Source organism: Capricornis sumatraensis, chromosome 8 (genome assembly GCF_032405125.1).
Source record: "Capricornis sumatraensis isolate serow.1 chromosome 8, serow.2, whole genome shotgun sequence".
Classification (NCBI taxonomy): Eukaryota; Metazoa; Chordata; class Mammalia; order Artiodactyla; family Bovidae; genus Capricornis; species Capricornis sumatraensis.
Window position 1 is genome coordinate 37,273,900 of NC_091076.1, and position 21,595 is coordinate 37,295,494.

Below are 21,595 nucleotides of genomic sequence, written 5' to 3' on the forward strand. Positions count from 1 at the left end.
CTGGAAGTTTTGGCCACAGCAATCAGAGCAGAAAAAGAAATAAAAGGAATCCAAATTGGAAAAGAAGAAGTAAAACTCTCACTGTTTGCAGACGACATGATCCTCTACATGGAAAACCCTAAAGACTCCACCAGAAAATTACTAGAGCTCATCAATGAATATAGTAAAGTTGCAGGATATAAAATCAACACACAGAAATCCCTTGCATTCCTACACACTAATAATGAGAAAGTAGAAAAAGAAATTAAGGAAACAATTCCATTCACCATTGCAACGAAAAGAATAAAATACTTAGGAATATATCTACCCAAAGAAACTAAAGACCTATATATAGAAAACTATAAAACACTGATGAAAGAAATCAAAGAGGACACTAATAGATGGAGAAATATACCATGTTCATGGATTGGAAGAATCAATATAGTGAAAATGAGTATACTACCCAAAGCAATCTACAAAATCAATGCAATCTCTATCAAGCTACCAGCCATATTTTTCACAGAACTAGAACAAATAATTTCAAGATTTGTATGGAAATACAAAAAAACCTCGAATTGCCAAAGCAATCTTGAGAAAGAAGAATGGAACTGGAGGAATCAACTTGCCTGACTTCAGGCTCTACTACAAAGCCACAGTCATCAAGACAGTATGGTACTGGCACAAAGACAGACATATAGATCAATGGAACAAAATAGAAAGCCCAGAGATAAATCCACACACATATGGACATCTTATCTTTGACAAAGGAGGCAAGAATATACAATGGAGTAAAGACAATCTCTTTAACAAGTGGTGCTGGGAAAACTGGTCAACCACTTGTAAAAGAATGAAACTAGATCACTTTCTAACACCGCACACAAAAATAAACTCAAAATGGATTAAAGATCTAAACATGAGACCAGAAACTATAAGACTCCTAGAGAAGAACATAGGCAAAACACTCTCAGACATAAATCACAGCAGGATCCTCTATGATCCACCTCCCAGAATTCTGGAAATAAAAGCAAAAATAAACAAATGGGATCTAATTAAAATTAAAAGCTTCTGCACAACAAAGGAAAATATAAGCAAGGTGAAAAGACAGCCTTCAGAATAGGAGAAAATAATAGCAAATGAAGCAACTGACAAACAACTAATCTCAAAAATATACAAGCAACTTATGCAGCTCAATTCCAGAAAAATAAATGACCCAATCAAAAAATGGGCCAAAGAACTAAATAGACATTTCTCCAAAGAAGACGTACAGATGGCTAACAAACACATGAAAAGATGCTCAGCATCACTCATTATTAGAGAAATGCAAATCAAAACCACAATGAGGTACCACTTCACACCAGTCAGAATGGCTGCCATCCAAAAATCTGCAAGCAATAAATGCTGGAGAGGGTGTGGAGAAAAGGGAACCCTCCTACACTGTTGGTGGGAATGCAAACTAGTACAGCCACTATGGAGAACAGTGTGGAGATTCCTTAAAAAATTGCAAATAGAACTACCTTATGACCCAGCAATCCCACTGCTGGGCGTACACACCGAGGAAACCAGAATTGAAAGAGACACATGTACCCCAATGTTCATCGCAGCACTGTTTATAATAGCCAGGACATGGAAACAACCTAGATGTCCATCAGCAGATGAATGGATAAGAAAGCCGTGGTACATATACACAATGGAGTATTACTCAGCCGTTAAAAAGAATTCATTTGAATCAGTTCTGATGAGATGGATGAAACTGGAGCCGATTATACAGAGTGAAGTAAGCCAGAAAGAAAAACACCAATACAGTATACTAACACATATATATGGAATTTAGAAAGATGGCAATGACGACCCTGTATGCAAGACAGGAAAAAAGACACAGCTGTGTATAACGGACTTTTGGACTCAGAGGGAGAGGGAGAGGGTGGGATGATTTGGGAGAATGGCATTCTATCATGTATACTATCATGTAAGAATTGAATCGCCAGTCCATGTCTGACGCAGGATACAGCTTGCTTGGGGTTGGTGCGTGGGGATGACCCACTGAGATGTTACGGGGAGGGAGGGGAGGGGGGTTCATGTTTGGGAACACATGTAAGAATTAAAGATTTTAAAATTAAAAAAAAAAATAAAAAAATAAAAAGGTACACACACGCTTATGTTCATAGCAGCACTATTCACAATAGCCAAGACATGGAAATGGCCTAAACGTCCACTGACAGATGAATGGATACCACATCCATACAATGGAATACTAGTCAGCCTTGAAAAAGAATGAAATAATTTCATTTGCAGCAACTTGGATGGACCTAGAGACTATCATACAAAGCAAAGTAAGGCAGAATAAAGACAAATACCATATGGTATCACTTACATGTGGAATATAAAATATGATACAAATGGAACTTACCTATGAAACAGAAATGGACTCATAAAGAGAACAGAAGGGAGGAAAGGTGGGAGAAGGATGGACTGGGAGTTTGGGATTAGTACATGCAGAATATAAAAGAGAACACACACACACACACATATATACACATAACTGAGTCTCTCTGCTGTATAGCAGAAATTAAGCACAACATTGTAAATCGACGATACTTCAATAAAATTTAAAAACAAAAAAAGACTAGGAAAAAAAGAGTAATTTATCCATATGGTGAGTAACAGACTGAGAAGCTGCTGACACTGCAATAGTGAACAGTTTTAGATGTGGCCTCCGAAGCTGCAGTTCCATCTTCAGCTCCACAGACAGACAGCAAACATCGCCTAAGAGCCAATGCAGTCACTCAAGACCCCTGCACACTGACTCTTAGAGAGGCTAGAAGATTTGTCCAGTCTCCTTAACTGCAAAACAGGACATCTGCCTGTCTCTCTCACACACCAGATATGAGAATTATTAGGAAAACGATGGAAAGGTGCTATCTGAACTAAAGAATACTGTATAGATATAAGGGATTTATTAACTGAGGTTACAGACCCTGCTGAACTACTGACTCTTTGCTAAAGTATGTGTGTGTGCGTGTGTATGTGTGTGTATACACACATGCACATAGGTACATGTTGTGTGGTAGAAATACAATCATATCTCAATGACCACTCTCTTTACCTTTGATGGAGTAAGTACTTTGAAGAGTTGGTTGATTTGCATGGATGCTTTGAGTGACTTCCCCCACCAGCATCACAGCAAAAAAAAAAAGAAAATGGACTTTGACAGGTTCTGAGTTAAAGCTGTCTGGATTGCTCAATACAGAGTTCAAATTCTATATGGACTCTTTCGTCCTTGAATGCATTTGCTCCCGACAGTCCATCCTAGTGGCTTTCAGAGGTCCTGCAAAATGCATGTGATCTGTTAGCCTCTGCCTCTTTGAAATCCAGGTTACTGAAATCAGTGCCCTGGGTGTCCCCTTCTCTCCTTCGACTCTGTGTCTCATCAGTCCATCAGCCTTGTTGATCCCACTTTGTCCCTCCTGCCCTAACAGCATTGCCAAATCCGGACTCAGCCTTCCTCCTTCCAGGGCCCCAAGCCCAGAATGACTTGTTTCTAAGACAACTACCTGACTATTGATGCTCCCCATCTAAAATCTTCTGAATAAGCTCCTATTATTTACTAAAAAAATATTAATATCTTAATTAGACTCATAATTTCTCCACCTCTATCTCTTCAGCTTTTCTCTTGCTTTTCCTCATATGCACCTTCTATTCTAGCCATATCAAAATTTAACTTCAAATTTTCCAAACTGCCAAGCTCTCTCATATTTCTAGGCTTTAGCACTTGCTGTTTCCTCTCCCCAGAACTCCTCACACCCTTCCCAGCCATGCCTTGTCTGGAAATTTTCAAATTATTCAAGAAGAATGAACTCAAGCATCAGCTTACCTGTGAAGCTATTTCTGGGCACACCATTTTCCCACTCCAACCTTTTGGAGGCTCAAATCTCTACATTATTATCATCATGAAAAATTGAAAGGGTTAGTCATTAAGCCACATCTGACTCATGCCCCCATGGGCTGTAGCCTGTCAGGCTCCTCTGTCCATGGGATTTCCCAGGCAAGAATGCTGGAGTGGGTTGCCACTCCCTTCTCCAGGAGATCTTCCCAACCCAGGGATCGAACCCAGGTCTCCTGCATTGCAGGCAGATTCTTTACTTGTTTATAGAGCACTTATCATGTTACAGCTACAATGCTAAGCACTTTACATCAGCTAATCTCATTTAGTTTTCTCAACAACACTATGAAATGTATGCTGTTTTTACTCCCATGCTACAGATAGGGAAAATAAAGCATGGGACTATTATTACCCGAAACTACAGAGGTAATTAATGGTAAAAACCCAGACTGGAATCCAGGCTGTCAGACATCAGAACTCATGTGCATAATTTCCATTATACCACACTACACTATTGGCATATTTGTACTGTAGAATTTATTCTAGTGCACTTTATTAACATGCCTGTTTTGCTTTGAAAAAGCCTTGAGCTGACTGTGAATCCTTAAGATCAAGATGTGTCTTCATTTAGCCAATCCCTCTGTCATGAAGACGATACCTGAAAGTGACAAATACAATACCACGCGGTAATGTATGATGAGGGGGATGAGAACGGGATGCTAATGGGACACAGGAAAGCAGGGCTAAGAAGAAAGGGAAGGCTTCTTAAGGAGATGGAACGGTGCAGGCAAAGTCATGGAATCTGAGAAACCACGGAAGATTTCAGTCCTTTCCCGAATTTGCCCTGCAGTTGGCTAGTGGTTCAGTGAAGGTCAGGAATCCAGAGTGCTGCAGTCCATGGGATCGCAGAGAGTCGACACAACTTAGTGACTGAACAACCTCCTGCACCCGTAATGCAGCCCTCAGGGTCTTCTGAGCAGCCCCTGGGAGTGGAAAGAGCAGCCCTGGGATCTGGGGAATGGGAACCACACCCTCTGGTGGAAGAGGAGAACACTCGATGGAGCGCACAGTAGAGGAAGCAGCTGGCCCTTAGCATAGCCCAGACTGTCTTCCAGTGTGTCTTTATCAGTCATTTAACCTTAAAGATGTCACTTAACTTTCCTGAATCTGTCTCCCCAACTAATTGGGACAGTCTTGCATGCTCTGTCTTTGGAAACTAACATTTGAACCTAAGCCAGGAAGGAGATCTGATCCTGATACACAGGACAGTGCCCAGTAGGACCAGCATAGTGAGAATTTCATCCACTCATTTGTTTGTTGATTCAAAATATGTATTGAGCTTTTTTCATTTTCAGGAGTTGTGCTCGGTCATGGGGCTTAAATAGGAGACAGACACAGACCCATTGTTTGTCTTGAAACATAATGGGAAGACAGGCATTTAAACAACAATTGGCATTAAAGTATGTTGAGTGTTTTTGTAGAGATTATAGGGTACCTTGGAGTATTCAGCAGGTAGACCTGACCCTTTCCCAGGGAGTCAGAGAAGGCTTCCATGATTATGGAGATGTGGTCCTGCATAAGCTGAAACCTGAAGGATGAATGGAACCAGCCAAGTGAAGGGAGGAATGGGAGAAACATTTCAGATACCCGGAAAAGCATGTAAAAGCCCAAATCCAGAGAAGATGTACAACAGCACAGATTTCAAGGAAACAACCCAGTGTACCTGGAGCATAAACTATGAGAAGCAGAGTAACATAGACAACACTCAAGAGGGTAGTAGTGGTGAGATTTAGAAGGCCTTGAACCATGTGGAGAAACTGAGGTTTTAACCTTAGAGTAATGGGGAGCCATTGATAGATATTAATTAGAAAAGAGACATGATACATTTTGAGTATAGCCATATATATACATATATATATATGATATCTATACTATATCTTAGGGCTCCTTTCAGAGAGTAATATCCAGGTCTTTTGAGATTGATCCCAAGAGACGAGTTCCAGGAGTAAAGGGAAAGTTGGAAAATGCCTCTTCTCTGAATCTGCCAAATCACTCTTACTGTCTCAATATTCCTCTAATGGCAACTACCACACCTGCTGGCTTCACAAGGCACTGTTTCCCACATAATGGTCCAGCCCAGCTGAAACTAGGAAGGATATTTAAGCAACATTTAATTGAAAATGGGCAATAATAAAAGAGATATGGTAGTTACAAAGTGTAGCATAGAACACGGACATCTGGCTCAAAAGCTCACCTTCTGTCGTGGAACCCCTAGGGGTCGTCACAAACACCCTGTTCTTACCCTACTTCTCCCCACTCTCCAGGCCTATGGTTTCAAGGTAAATTACACGCACATGATTCAAAGTCCATGTCTCTGCCCTCTGCCTTCTCGCTAAAATACAGACTTGTATACTCAGCTCCGGAGAAGGCAATGGCAACCCACTCCAGTGTTCTTGCCTGGAGAATCCCAGGGATGGAGGAGCCTGGTGGGCTGCAGTCCATGGGGTCGCTAAGAGTCGGATACAACTGAGCGACTTCACTTTCACTTTTCACTTTCATGCATTGGAGAAGGAAATGGCAACCCACTCCAGTGTTCTTGCCTGGAGAATCCCAGGGACAGGGGAGTCTGGTGGGCTGCTGTCTATGGGGTCGCACAGAGTTGAACACGACTGAAGCGACTTAGCAGCAGCAGCAGCATACTCAGCTCACAACTTGTTATCACCTCAGTTTCCTGCCTGACACCTTCCACCAGCTATCTAAGGAGCATCCTAAAATCAATGAGGTTAAATAGAACCGCTGATTCTACCTGCTCCCTGAAAGATGTTCCCCCCCAGTCTTCCTCATCCCTAGAACGACACATATTATGATCAGATTTTGTCCTTGTTCATCAACTATTCCCCACCCCCTCAACTAGGTATAAGTCCAGGAGAGCAGGAGTCTTGCTTATTGTATCCTTACTCCGCATCCACAACTGTAGCTGGCACACAGCAAGACGCTCATAAACACCTGTAGAATGAATGCACGAATCATCAAATTGGGCCTTGGCATAGCATACTTCATCTACCAGCCTCTGGCAGCTTCCAAGTGACAGACTTTTGGCCATCACTTTACTATTTTTTTTTAAAGCTGACTTCACCCTCACAGTGACCTGATCATTCAGCTGGTTTGACCAGATGTGCCTACAGATAGTCATCAGGGACTCAGGATTTCTTTTATTCCAGGGATTAAGGTCATTCACATTAAGAAAAGGCTTATTTTTCATTTCATCTATTTAGACAAGGAACTAAGATGCCACCCTTGCACCCCTGGAACCCTGATTCAATTTAGAGAGACAGACACACACCTAGATGGTCCTCATAGGATACAGAGTGGGTTATATGCTCTGACTGAGGTACAAACATATATAGGATTTGAGGGCTAATTTTCATTGCACCTTGGGAAGAAATGGAAATCTAAAGGAACGTGGAGTTGAGCTAGGTGTCAGGTAGTGGTGAGAACAGGGAGGAATTACAAATCAAACAAGGCATGTTTATGCAAGATTCTCAGGAGCTTTCAAGGGCAATTAGTAGAGGTCTATACCTTGACCTCTGAGTACACAAGGTGAGGAAAAGTCAAGATGGTACATAGATTAAGTGAGCATATATTATGAACAAAGGACATATGAGAATTAATAAATCACAAGAGAATCAACTTTGCCATCAGAAAATCTGAATTCCAATTCTAGCCCTATCACTTCCTATTTTTGTGACCTTTTGAATATAAATCAACCTCTCTAAACTATACCCAAAAATGAAATGGTAGTAATACCCGTCTACTGAAGACCATTGCAAGAATGAAATGAGATAATAAATATAAAGTTTCTGGAACATAAGATCTTCATTTTTAACTTTAGGTATTTTTATTATCATTGTCTCAAAAACTTGCTTTCTCCTGGCTTTAAATTTGTTTCATATGCTTAGAAGAATAGAAAAGTTAAACTCTGTGATCTGTTTAATAAACCACTTTTATTGAAGGTATAAAATGAAATTGAATACAGACTCATGTAGAAAATACTGTATTTAGTGTGCAAGGAAGAAGAGGAGAGTGCATTGAAAGATAAGAGTGGTGAAAAGCTAACAGTAACCCAAATCTTCTGAGCATTTATGATGCCTTGAAATATATGCCAAGCATAGGTAATTCCTGGAACTTAGTTGCCCCATGTTCCCTACATCAAGAATGAAGTGGAATTAATCTCAAATCACAGATATTCTTCCATAATGTAAAGAGAATATCCCTATAATAGCCAGGAAAAGAGAAAACCAGAAATTTAGAGGTGTTTTTCCTCTAGCCCAAAGCAAAAGGAAAAGGTTACTCCTTCCAGTATAGGAAGAGAGTGGAATTTCTATTTAAGAGGAAGCAGGAGGCAGATACCATGTCAAAAAGCCAGACCCTCAGGGCAGAGCATGTAAGCGGTGCTCTGCTCTCCATTGGAAATTTGAGGACAGTGGTGAGAGGCAACACCCAAGGTAGTCCCTTTCCAACACGGAGTAAAAATGGTCACAGAATCCTTTGTGGACGAGAGCCTGAATCAGCATTTCTAAAGCTGCCCCAGCCTCAGTGTTGTATAGAATCCAGGATTTTCCCTTGGGATCATGGGCTATGCTGTGGTGACAGCAACCCTATAGATGAGGGCTACAGAACTGCCTGCCTTCAGAGTTCCCAGGCGCATTCTCAGCACCAGTGAAAGGGGTGCAGCTAGCAAGGTGGCAGGAGGCCTACCCACTGGAGGGCAGCCAGTCATTAACTTCAGCTTCTATGCCAGGTGGAAGGAAAAACAAAAAGCAAAACCAAAACCATTTCAATAAAGGGGCCTGTGTGTGGGGAGCCAGGCCCCCCCCCCCAACCTGCTACAACATGTGCATCAATCCCAGCCTCACAGACTTAGAGGACAGCTTGGACAAGAGCAGAGGAGGCTGGGTTTAAAAGAAGAGCATTTTCTAAGGAGACCCAATCACCCACAAGCTGGGTTTTTGGTGTTTTTTTTTTGTTTGTTTGTTTGTTTTTGTATTAGTAGCCAGAGCAGACTTCAAATATGTGTTCATTTTTTTCTGAGAAATATGAAAACAATTTTCAACAGCTGCACTAAGGCAAAAATCAACATACAATAAATTGGACATATTCAAAATATTCAAGTTGCTAAGTTTTGACAAATGCATACATCTGTGAAAACATTCTCACTTATAAGGGCCAACTTGCCCATTAGCTGTGGTAGGTATACACATACAAAAAGGTTTCAGTTTATTCTTTTTTTCACTATATGCAAAACTAATAAAGACCTATTGTGTAGCCCAAGGAACTCTACTCAAAATCCTGTAGTTGCCTCTATGGGAAAAGAATCTAGAAAAGAGTAAATATATGTATACATGTAACTGATTCACTTTGCTATACACTTGAAGCTAGTACATTATAATAAATCAATAAAAAGTAAAAACTAAAAAAATAAAAGAGGTTATTTAAACTGGAGACAATTGTGATAATAGTAACTGGAAATTCTGAGCACTCTACCCCACAACCCTTCTTTCCAGCTTCCTAATAGCACAGGGCTTTTGAGGAAGATGAAATTAGTTATAAAAAAAATTAAGTCCTTTCTATGAGTAATAGTAAGAATAAAATTATGACCCTAAAACACATGCAACATTGCATCTATTCTTGCAACAATCTTATAAGACAGACACTAGTATCACCCTATTTTACAGACAAGTAAACTAAAGCCTGGTGGGCTGCAGTCCATGGGGTCGCAAAAAGTCTGACACGACTGAGCGACATCACTTTCACTTTTCACTTTCATGCATTGGAGAAGGAAATGGCAACCCATTCCAGTGTTCTTGCCTGGAGAATCCCAGGGACGGGAGTGCCTGGTAGGCTGCCGTCTCTGGGGTCACACAGAGTCAGACATGACTGAAGCGACTTAGCAGCAGCAGCAGCAGCAAACTAAAGCTCAATGAGGTTAAGTAAGTTACCCAAAGTCAAGGGCCTAGGGGAGACAGATCAACAGGATGGATACGGACACAAGGCTCACCTCCCCTCACAAACATATCAAAAGGACAACTGAAAACAGAGCAACTCTCCCTGAAATCAACCCTGGAACTAGCAAGACAGCTCTTCTACAATGAAAGCTTTGAAGAAAGAGCCACACAGAATTCAGTAAAGGAGAAGTGATCTAATTAGATCTGCACCTCTAGCAGGGGGGACACCTGAGAAGAGGGGGATAAGACAGGCTCAGGGATCCTCCCTGGGCAGTGAGGGGTTCTAGTCACACATTAGGCACCCCAGCCCTGACATCTAGCTCCAAAAATGATGAGACCCCTTAGCCAATTTGAAAACCAGTTAGGCTTACTGGAGGGCTGAAAGATGGCTCTTCAAGAGAGGAAGCACACCCTTGATTACTCTCAGTCATCAGGGCACACTTGGAGGCAGCAAGACTAGCTCCAAGGTGGAGACCACCATCAGAGTGTGCACACTTTGAGAGGAGCAAAGACACCAACCCTTCCTCCCCAACTCAGCCTCTAACCAAGGCAGCCACACCAGGGAGGAAGTAAAATCAGCAAAGAAATGCAGATCCAAACTCTCAGGCCTTAGCCATGTCCAAAACCAAGGTGGAGACTGCCATCACACTCCAGAGATACCCATTCTCGCAGGGTTCCTATTCCAGCCTATTGAACCCTAGCCCTGCCCCTGATATTGACAGACATTGAGTGTAGAAGCCTGGTTCACACCTGACTCTGGCTGTAGCCCTTCCAACTACAGTGCTACCTCCCACCAAGGCAGCCGTCCCAGGGAAGACCAGGGCTGTGCTCACTTCAGATTCAGGTCTCCCACCAAAAGCCACTGGGCACAAAGACTGCACAGGGATGCTCCCACACAAGGACAGCCCTTCAAGACCGGAGAAGTAACTGTTTCACCTAATGAAAATAAGATATACAAACAATCGTAAGAGACTACTACACAGGTACATCCCAACAAGCTGGACGAACCAGAATAAATGGATGAAACATAATCTTCAAAGACTGAACCAGAAAGAAACGGAAAATCTGAACAGACCAATTACAAGACCAATTACTGAAATTGAGTCAGTAACCAAAAAACTCCCAACAAAAGTCTAGGATCAGATAGTTCCTTGGGGGAAATTCTACCAAACACATAAAAAAGAGTTAATATCTATCCTTCTCAAACTCTTCCCCAAAAAATGAAGAGAAGGAAGCACTTTCAATTCTCTGAGGTTACCATTAGCCTGATGCCAAAACCACACAAAAGCACTACAAAAAAGGAAAATTACCAGTCAATATCCCTGATAAATATAGTTACAAAAATCCTCAAAAATATTAGCAAAATGTATTCAACGATATATAAGAAGGATCATACACCATGATCAAATGAGGTTTAATCCAGGGATGCAAGGACTGCTGAATATTAACAAATTAATGTGACACCACATATGAATAAAATGAAGGATGAAAATCACATGATCATCTCAGTAAATGCAGAGAAAGTATTTGACAAAATTCAATACCCATTCATGAACTCAGAGTTGGCCCAGTAGGAACATATCTCAACATAATAAAGACTATCTGTGACAAACCCACAGTTAACATCATACTGTATGGTGAAAAACTGAAAGATTTTCCTCTACAATCAAGACAGAGATGCCCACTCTATCCGTTTATATTTAACACAGTCTTGGAAGTTCTAGCCACAGCAATCAGACAAGAAAAGGAAGCAGAAGTCACCCAGATTAGCAGAGAAAAAGTAAAGCTGTCGCTACTTTCAAAGGACAGGATATTATATATTAAAAACCCTAAAATTTCCACACACAAAAACTATTAGAATTAATACAAGCATTAAGCTGTAGGATAAGATTAACAAACAGGAATCTTGCTTTTCTATATACACATAATGATTAATCAGAAAGAATACAAGAAAACAATCCCACTTACAATTGCCTCAAAAATAAAATACACACACATAAACTTCATCAAGGAAGTGAAAGGGATTGAAGAGGATATGAATAAATGGAATGACATCATGCATTCATGGATTAAAAGACTCAATAATGTACAACATCCTTACTTCTCAAAGCAATCTACAGATTCAAGGCAATATCAAAATGCCTTTGAAATTTTACACAGAACTAAAACTAAAGTTTATATGGAATCATAAAAAACCCCAAATAGCCAAAGCAATCTTGAGAAAGAAGAACAAAGCTGCAGGTATCATACTCCCTGACTTCAGACTATACTACTAAGCAGAATAATCAAGACAGTGTGGTACTGACACAAAAACAGACACAGAAGTCAAAGAAACAGAGTAGGGAGCCCATAAATAAAACCACACATTTAAGACCAATCTACAAGAAAGGAAACCAAAACACACAATGGAGAAAAGGCAGCCTCTTCAACAAATGGTCCTGGGGAAACTGGATAGCCACATATGAAACGATAAAGTTAGAACACTTCTCACACCATATACAAAAATAAACTCAAAGTGGATTAAAGACCTAAACATAAGACCAGAAACCTTAAAATTCCCAGGAAAAAGCATAGGCAGTACACTCTTTGACTTATGTCTTGACAACATTTTTTTGGATCTGTCTCCTCAGGCAAAGGCAACAAAAGCCAAACAAATAGTGTCTGCACAGTGAGGGAGGCCATCAACAAAATTAAAAGACAACCTACCGAATGAGGAGATATTTTCAAAAGATATCACTGATAAGGCATTAATATCCAAAATATAAGAGCTCATAGAATTCAACATCAAAAAAAAAATCATTTAAAATAGGAAGACCTGAATAGACATTTTTCCAAAGAAGTTATACAGATGGCCACAGTCACAGGAAAAGATGCTCAACATCACTAATTATCAGGGAAATGCAAATCAAAACCATGAAGAAATCACCTCCCACCAGTCAGAATTTGTATTATCAAAAAGACAACAAGTAATAAACATCAGTGAGGATGTGGAGAAAAGGCAACTGTTGAAAACAATATGTAGGTTCCTCAAAAAACTAAAAATAGAACTAACATATGATCCAGCAATTCCACTCCTGGATATACATGCAAAGAAAATGAAAACTCTAATGTAATAACATCCATGCACTCCAATTCATAGAAGCATTATTTACAATAGCCTAGATACAGAAGCAGCCTAAGTGTTCATCAACAGATTAATGGATAAAGAAGAGTGATATGTATACCCAATACACCCAATATATATACTTACATACAATGGAAATATTACTCAGCCATTAAAAAGGAATAAAATTTTGTCAACAACATGGATGGACCTAGAGAATATTATACTTAGTAAAGTAAGGCAGACAGAATAACAAATATTGTATGTTTTCATTTATATGTGGAATCTTAAAAAAATGAATATATCAAAACAAAAACAGACTCATATATAGAGAGGACAAATAAGCAGTTACCTGTGGGAGGAGAGGCAAGACAGTAGAAGGGGATTAAGAGGTACAAACCGAGAGGTATAAAATAGATAAAATACAAGGATATAATGTACAGCACAGGGAACTATGTCTAATATTTTATAATAACTAAACAAATTAAAATCTATAAAAATATCAAATCACTATGTTGTACACCTGAAACTACTGTAACATTGCAAATCAATTATACTTGATTTTTTTAAAAATTATTTTTGATGGATATGCAAAAAAAAATTTTTTTGAACAGCCTGGACTCAATCCCATATCTGGCTGATGCCAGAATCTCCTTTTTAATCACTATGCCAAAAGGAAAGTTAAAGTCCAATTCTGGAATTTTTGAATATTAGTCTCTGAACTCTGAGCTTCACTTTATAGAAATGGTGAGAAATAAAAAGTTTTGCAACACAGAAGCAGATTATTATACTTGAGATTTACATGAATCCAGCTCATGCTGATGCAAGAGGTTGAAGGGCAGAGACTATTGCGTGAAACCCAGATGAGAGGTTTACAAAAATTAGAATGAGAATTAAAATGCAGGTCTATTTGATGTAAAAGTCAGTGAATTTTCCTTTGGGCTAGCCTGCCTCACCAAGATAACCTCCCAAGTTGGAGACAGAGGGAATTCAAGTATGGTGTCACCATCTATTTAGTGATTGTAGTTGTGTCAGTAAGAAAGAAAAATATAATTTTAAAATTTGTTTTGAATATGTGCCTTCCCTGAATAGTAATCTCCTTGAAAATAAATAGGATTCCATAAATTCCAAGAAACCATTTTCAAACCTCTTGATACTTGAAAAAAGAATCATCATTATTTCCATATATGTCTCTATTTTCTCAGCAGGACTCTTTGCTGGTATTGCCTAAATCACTCTAAACTTTAACATAGTTCATGAATTTACTGGAAGTTTCTGTAAAATTATCATCACTTTGGAAATGTAGAAAAATATATTTAACAGATAGATGACCTAGATAAGTCCTAGGAAATGATCCTTTGACTTTGTTAACAAAGTCAACACACCTACAATTAGAATTATAAACAGGACTGTAAAGACAGTAATAAGTTAATCATTTGGTTCAATTCAACCCAATTAAATAAACTTATTGAAACTATTATTATAGTGCCCCTAGCAGGGCACTCTGCCAGGTAATAGGATTACAATAAGACTTGACATTATGTTGCCCTTTCCTAGGACTCAGAAGTCTCTCTTACAAGAACAATATGGCTTTTACAGTCACAATGTCTTGGTTTTGAATCCTGGCTCTGCCTTGCAGTGGTTCATATCCTGGCATAAATCACTCAAACTCACCAAGTTCCCACTTATTCCCGCTTAAAGCAAAGTAATAAACTGTATGTAACTTTCACAGTTGCTGTTAAGAATTACTAACAAAGTAGGAAATCCCAAAAAAACATGAGCTATTAGGTTTAGTAGATAAGACTACTTTTTAAATGACTGTAACGATCATGGAAAAAGCAAGAGAGTTCCAGAAAAACATCTATTTCTGCTTTATTGACTATGCCAAAGCCTTTGACTGTGTGCATCACAATAAACTGTGGAAAATTCTGAAAGAGATGGGAATACCAGACCACCTGACCTTCTTTTTCAGAAACCTATATACAGGTCAGGAAGCAACAGTTAGAACTGGACATGGAACAGCAGACTGGTTCCAAATAGGAAAAGGAGTACATCAAGGCTGTATATTGTCACTCTGCTTATTTAACTTCTATGCAGAGTACATCATGAGAAACGCTGGGCTGGAAGATGCACAAGCTGGAATCAAGATTTCCGGGAAAAATATCAATAACCTCAGATATGCAGATGACACCACCCTTATGGCAGAAAGTGAAGAGGAACTAAAAAGCCTCTTGATGAACATGAAAGAGGAGAGTGAAAAGGTTGGCTTAAAGCTCAACATTCAGAAAACGAAGATCATGGCATCTGGTCCCATCACTTCATGGCAAATAGATGAGGAAACAGTGGAAACAGTATCAGACTTTATTTTGGGGGCTCCAAAATCAGTGCAGATGGTGACTGCAGCCATGAAATTAAAAGACGCTTACTCCTTGGAAGAAAAGTTATGACCAACCTAGATAGCATATTCAAAAGCAGAGACATTACTTTGCCTAGAGGCAAAAGTCTGTCTAGTCAAGGCTATGGTTTTTCCTGTGGTCATGTATGGATGTGAGAGTTGGATTGTGAAGAAAGCTGAGTGCTGAAGAATTGATGCTTTTGAACTGTGGTGTTGGGGAAGACTCTTGAAAGTCTCTTGGACTGCAAGGAGATCCAACCGGTCCATTCTAAAGGAGATCAGTCCTGGGTGTTCTTTGGAAGGAATGATGCTAAAGCTGAAACTCCAGTACTTTGGCCACCTCATGTGAAGAGTTGACTCTGATGCTGGGAGGCATTGGGAGCAGGAGGAAATGGGACGAAGGAGGACGAGATGGCTGGATGGCATCACCGACTCGATGGACGTGAGTTTGAGTGAGCTCCGGGAGTTGGTGATGGACAGGGAGGCCTGGCGTGCTGCAATTCATGGGGTCCCAAAGAGTCGGACACGATGGAGCGACTGAACTGAACTGAACAAACGACACTGTAATAGAAATTTATAGTATAGAGAAACAGAGTGATGAAGCTGGTTTCTGAGAGTTTTTTGAGGTTGTTTTTTTTTTACTTTTTTAATTGAAGGATAATTGCTTTACAGAATTTTGTGGTTTTCTGTCATACATCAACAAGACTCAGCCATAGGTACATCCATGTCCCCTCCCTCCGGAACCTCCCTCCCATCTCCCTCCCCATTTTTAAGAGATAGACGTTGATAGAAATGAAGCTTTCTTCATTCAATAAATGTTAGATAGCAGATAGCCCAACTGAAAAAGGAAACCAGACATTTACCAACCCAACCACATTCTGATGTGTTGCATTATTTAATCCTAACCACAATCCCATAAGAATGTATTATTTTGTTAATACTACAGGTAAAGAAGCAAGACTCAGATTATGTCTAAGATTGCACAGCTAGCAAGTAGAACTAGAATCCAAGCTTCTAGGTACCCTATGTCTTGCCTGCTTGTACCACTCCCAGCCTATCTGGATGTGCCTATACAAAGGACTTTAGCACTCCATGAATGTTTGCTCATCTGAGTGGAGTTGAAGGAGTAAGCTGGATATAAAGGGAGTACAGGGAGAGGTCTCTCTAGAAGGGCTGGTAAACTCAACAGGATTTAGAGATCTTTGGGATAAAGAAGGCAAGGAGTTATCAGGTGCTGAGATAGTCATGAATGGAACCTATCTGTCTCCAAGTTCTTTTTGGAATGTTGGTAAAATGATGCTTCTGTATACCCTCTTTCCAAAAGGAAAAAAAGAAGAGTAAGATTTATTAGTATACAAGTCTAGTTTCTCCAGATGTTTCTCAGTGGTCACCATCTAGGTTTTCTCCCCATGCCAATTTACCTCTGAACATGCTCCTTCAAGAATATGTATATCCTTAAAATCATAAATCCCAGAGATGAATGCAATGACCCAAGTTGTGGTCAGTTTTAAAATGAGTTGAAAAGTACCATAACCTCCTTCACTATCAAAATTAACATGGCCTAGGACAGTATAGTTATTCTGTTGTGTTTTTAGCAACCGTGGACCATTTAGTAACCATTGTAGTCTATACAAGTTTCATCTAAGAAACACATATTTTAATTGAACAAAAACAAAAAAAGCCATCCTGGTATTTATCAAAATTTTTAGAAGGTACTCAACAAGAAGACTTCCTATTTCAGACTGTGACTAGGGGTAAAGAGGTTTCAGAATCAGAGCACCATTTCCTAAGTAGAGATGATAGCTAAAATGTGTCTCTTTCATGAGTCAAGAGGAGCTAAGTGACCACCTGAAGAACAAGTCCATCCTTGGTGACAGCTCTTTCCTTCCCCATTTGCTTTCATTCTGTCTGCACCACAAACTGCATACAGCTTGTAGGGGTAGGTTCTCTAGGAAAGAAAATTGAAGAACATGGAAAGGTTGGCCAAAAAAGAAATCCCTGTATTCAAGATAACTTTTTTTCTAATAAAAATAAATGAATGAATTACTCCATGGTTCTTCATCAATGGTTTCACATTTCTGGACTGAGGCTTTCTGAGAAGCTTTTGTCAAGGTTTGTTAGAAGGCTTTGATGTGTGAGAAAGATGTCAGCCATATGCACTGAGGCTCCTTCGTAGGATACTGCCTTAGTAAGAGAGAAGAGGGTGCCCCTTGGCTCCATCTGGGGTTTCTGCAAAACACACTATGAACTAGACTATTACATAGGACATAAGCATCATCATCTGTAAGATCAAAACCAAATAAAAGAACCTAAATGCTTATGCAAAAGAATTAATTTAAAATTTAATTAGTAGGCAGAAATATGAATAAATTGGAGAAGACTCTTGAGAGTCTCTTGGACTCCAAAGAGATCAAACCAGTCAATCCTAAAGATTCATTGAAAGGACTGATGCTGAAGCTAAAGTTCCAATACTTTGGCCACCTGATATGAAGAGCTGACTCAGAAAAGACCCTGATGCTGGGAAAGATAGACGGCAGAAGGAGAAGGGGATGACAGAGGATGAGATGGTTGGATGGCATCACCCACTCAAAGGACATGAGTTTGAGGAAGCTCTGGGAGATGGTGAAGGACAGGAAAGCCTGGCGTGCTGCAGTCCATGGGGTCATAAAGAGTCGGACACAACTGAGCGACTGAACAATATGAATAGAGGGAAGAATATAATTCTTAAAGTAATTTAATAGTTATATTAAATGAAAAACAGAACCAAAAAGCAGTTTTTCCATAATCCTGTGCTGATTTCTCTTCTGATCCTGTTTTCAAGAATTAAACATTTATTGAGAACCTATTCATTGCCAGGTTAATAACTAAGTATTGGGAATCCAAAGGAAAATGTCACAGTTTCTTGACCTCTTGTAATGACAGCTCTCATTTCAGAGTGGTTTAAACTGACAACACAGCACATCTGCCAGTAGGTTTGTCTTGTCCCAGAGTCTCTTTGCGTGAAAAATCTGTGTAGTTGTCTTCAAGCTTCTCTGCTTTCCCTTTTATGTAATGGTTTCCTCTTCTCAACTAACACCTTACCACAGACTCCCAGAGCTTGTAGGAAATCTGACCACCCATGATGAGCAGATATCAAATTTGCAATCACAACTCCCAGACCCTAATCATGGATTTACACACTAATAAGCTGTGTGAGTCTGGGCAAGTCATCTCTTTTCTCTAGACCTTCATTTCCTCGCTTGTAAAATAGAGAAAGCATCTGAAGCGTCTTCAGGGCCCTTCCAGGTCCAATACTCCATGGTATGCTCTCCACCTACCAGGAGCTTTTGAAGAACAAAAATAGTCGTGCTTAACCAAAAAGCAGCATGGAGTGATGGAATTTCAGATACTGTGCTGCTCCTTGGGGAGACAGAGAGGCTCAAGGCTGAAGGTATCAGCTGTTCCCAATCAGTGCAACAGGCATGTGAAGAGAGTATGCTACGGCCAGGTGGAGAAAATAGTTTCTGACTTTCAGGAACTTTGGTTTTGATGGCAGAAATAGACTTGCAAAGACAATGATCGTGTAGAAAGTTGCGTGCTACCAAAGGAGATGGCACAAGACAATGGGTACAAGCCAGAGTATCTAAAACCATCTAGAGTTTCAGGAATGGCCTCTCAAAGGCCATGACAAGCAAGCTGAAGCAAGAAGGACAAGGGAAGAGGTCTTACAGAAAGAAAAGGGTGGGTGGGATTATCTTCCAGACTCAGAAAGGCTTAGAAGTTCAAATGGGCAGGATGCCTTCAGAAACTTCGAGGTGCTCAGTGAGGCTAAAGCACAAGGTCCACATTGCAAAGAAGTAGTGTCTAAGTTGAATATAGAAAAGTGGGCAGGAGCCAGAAACTGGGGGCCTCAGGTTTCATGCTAAGGAGCTTAGCCATTATCCTGTGGATCTCAAAGGAGACAAAAAGGTTTAAGTGGACATGGATGACCCATAAGGAACTCCTCCTTCAACCACATCTTGGACCAGCTTGTCTGCCTCAGATAAACCTCCAATTTGGGATCTGTCTGCCTACCTTTTCCAATCTGTTCCTGAAAATCTCCTAAACTGCACCTTCTACCCCCATACTGCTAACATTCCCTGCTCTGCAGACCCCAGGAGAATTCATGCAGTACAGGCTAAACTGTTTCGCACTGGCTGCTTCCCAAGCAAGACAGCCAAAGGCAGAGCACAAGCTCTAAACAAACTCGGCAGCTCCTGCATTATTCAGGGTGCTATTAAAATGAAACTCACAACTCACAGGGCAAATTAATTTTAATTTTTAAACAGGCAACATTTTAAACTGTTCATTTCCTTGAAATGTATCCATTCTGGCATTTTTATCATCAGAAGAGTAAGTAAAGCTCACAGCAAAAAGAAAAAAGAGCTGGCATGTGCGAGACTGGGACTCCCTAATAGCCAAGAAAGAGCCTACAGAAAGAGCTGGTCACATCTGTTCTCAAAGAGCATGGGTCTTGATAATCCAGCATTGGTCTTTCCTGGTGGCTCAACGGTAAAGAATCCACCTGCCAGTTTGGGCCCTACAGAAAGAGCTGGTCACATCTGTTCTCAAAAACCATGGGTCTTGATAATCCAGCATTGGTCTTTCCTGGTGGCTCAATGGTAAAGAATCCACCTGCCAGTTTGGGAGACAGGTTCACCCCTGACCCGGCAAGATTCCACATACCATGGAGCAACTAAGCCCATGCATCACAACTATTGAGCCTGTGCTCTAGAGTCCAGGAACTGCAACTACTGAGCCAACTCACTTTAGAGCCCATGCTGTGCAATGAGAAGTCACTGCAATGAGAAGCCGCACACCACAACTAGAAGGTGGCTTCTACTCGCCACAACTAGAGAAAAGCTCACGCAGCAACAAAGACCCAGAGCAGCCAAAAATAAATAAGTAAATTTACATATATATATATACACACACACATACACCTATATATAAAGAAAATTCAGCATCAGTCTAAGAAATTCAGTTCTAGAAAATTCACTTTCCCCTTGCCTTTGTCAGAATAATGTGTGGTCAGTAGACTGAAAAATCAACACCCTCAGCCAGAGGGCTGTAACTCAGCAGCTGATTTCCATGCTGAAGCAAAAGGAGAGCTGAGTCAATGGCTTATGGAATTAAGACCTAAGCACATTCTTCTGAACTGTAATCTTCTCTCTAGAACGAGGACTGTGTGTTGCCATCCTTTGTTAGGCTCTCAGCACCTAACATACAGTTGTGCAGTTACGGTTTACTCCACTGAACTGAAAATTCACATGGGAAAACCTTTTCAAACACAGGATGTCTTTTATGTTTTTCCTTTTCTTCGGAACTACCTCTATTCTCTAGGACTAGGCATTTAAGTGTCCTCAAGATGCAGTGGCCCTAGGAACAAAATTTAGTACCATCACTGCTACCTAAACTTTGCCTTGAAAATGACCAAATTGTGATTCTCTTGTCCTTCAGACATTCAGGAAGATCAGGGCGGCTGCCACAAGTAAACTGAAAGGAGGGGGCTATGTTGGGAGGAGGACAAGACTGGTGCCTAGGCTTTATCCTCTCCAACTCAGGGCTTTTATCATCATACTCCATGGCCTTAAATCAGGAGGCTTCTCAGACACTCAACTAAGTTCCTCCCCTACTCACTCCTTTCCTGACTGCTGGGAATCATAGAATTAAATGTGAAGCAAAAAAAGAAATGAAAAGAAAAAAAAGCATTGCAAACCATCTAGTTCTACATGGATTTAATCTCAACCAACCATCCAAAAGTGCACCCTGAGAGGAATTCAGGATGAAAGACAGGAGGAGTCACTCTGTGCTTTGAATAAATAAACCCCTAGATAGTAAGATGCACATCTCAGGAACAACGATTTCAATGACCCCAGGTTCATGCACCTTCTCACACAGAGAAAAGCACTAAACTCAATAACCTGAGATATCTGTCCTTTGTGCTTAACAGTAATCTTTCACCAAGAAGTACACGTCACTACACATATTCCACAGCTAAAAACATTACATATATACAGGTTCCCCCCCTAACTCTTCAGAGCAGTTCCTCAGAGCCAGCTCTGGCCTAGAGTCCTAAGTGAGACCCTGAATAAAACTTTAACTCACAACTCTCAAGTTGTGTGTCTTTTTTTTCCCAAGGCAAAAGAAACTAAATGAATGTTTTGAGATTTCTTCACTACAGGCCCACCAATCTGACAGGCAATTTATATACA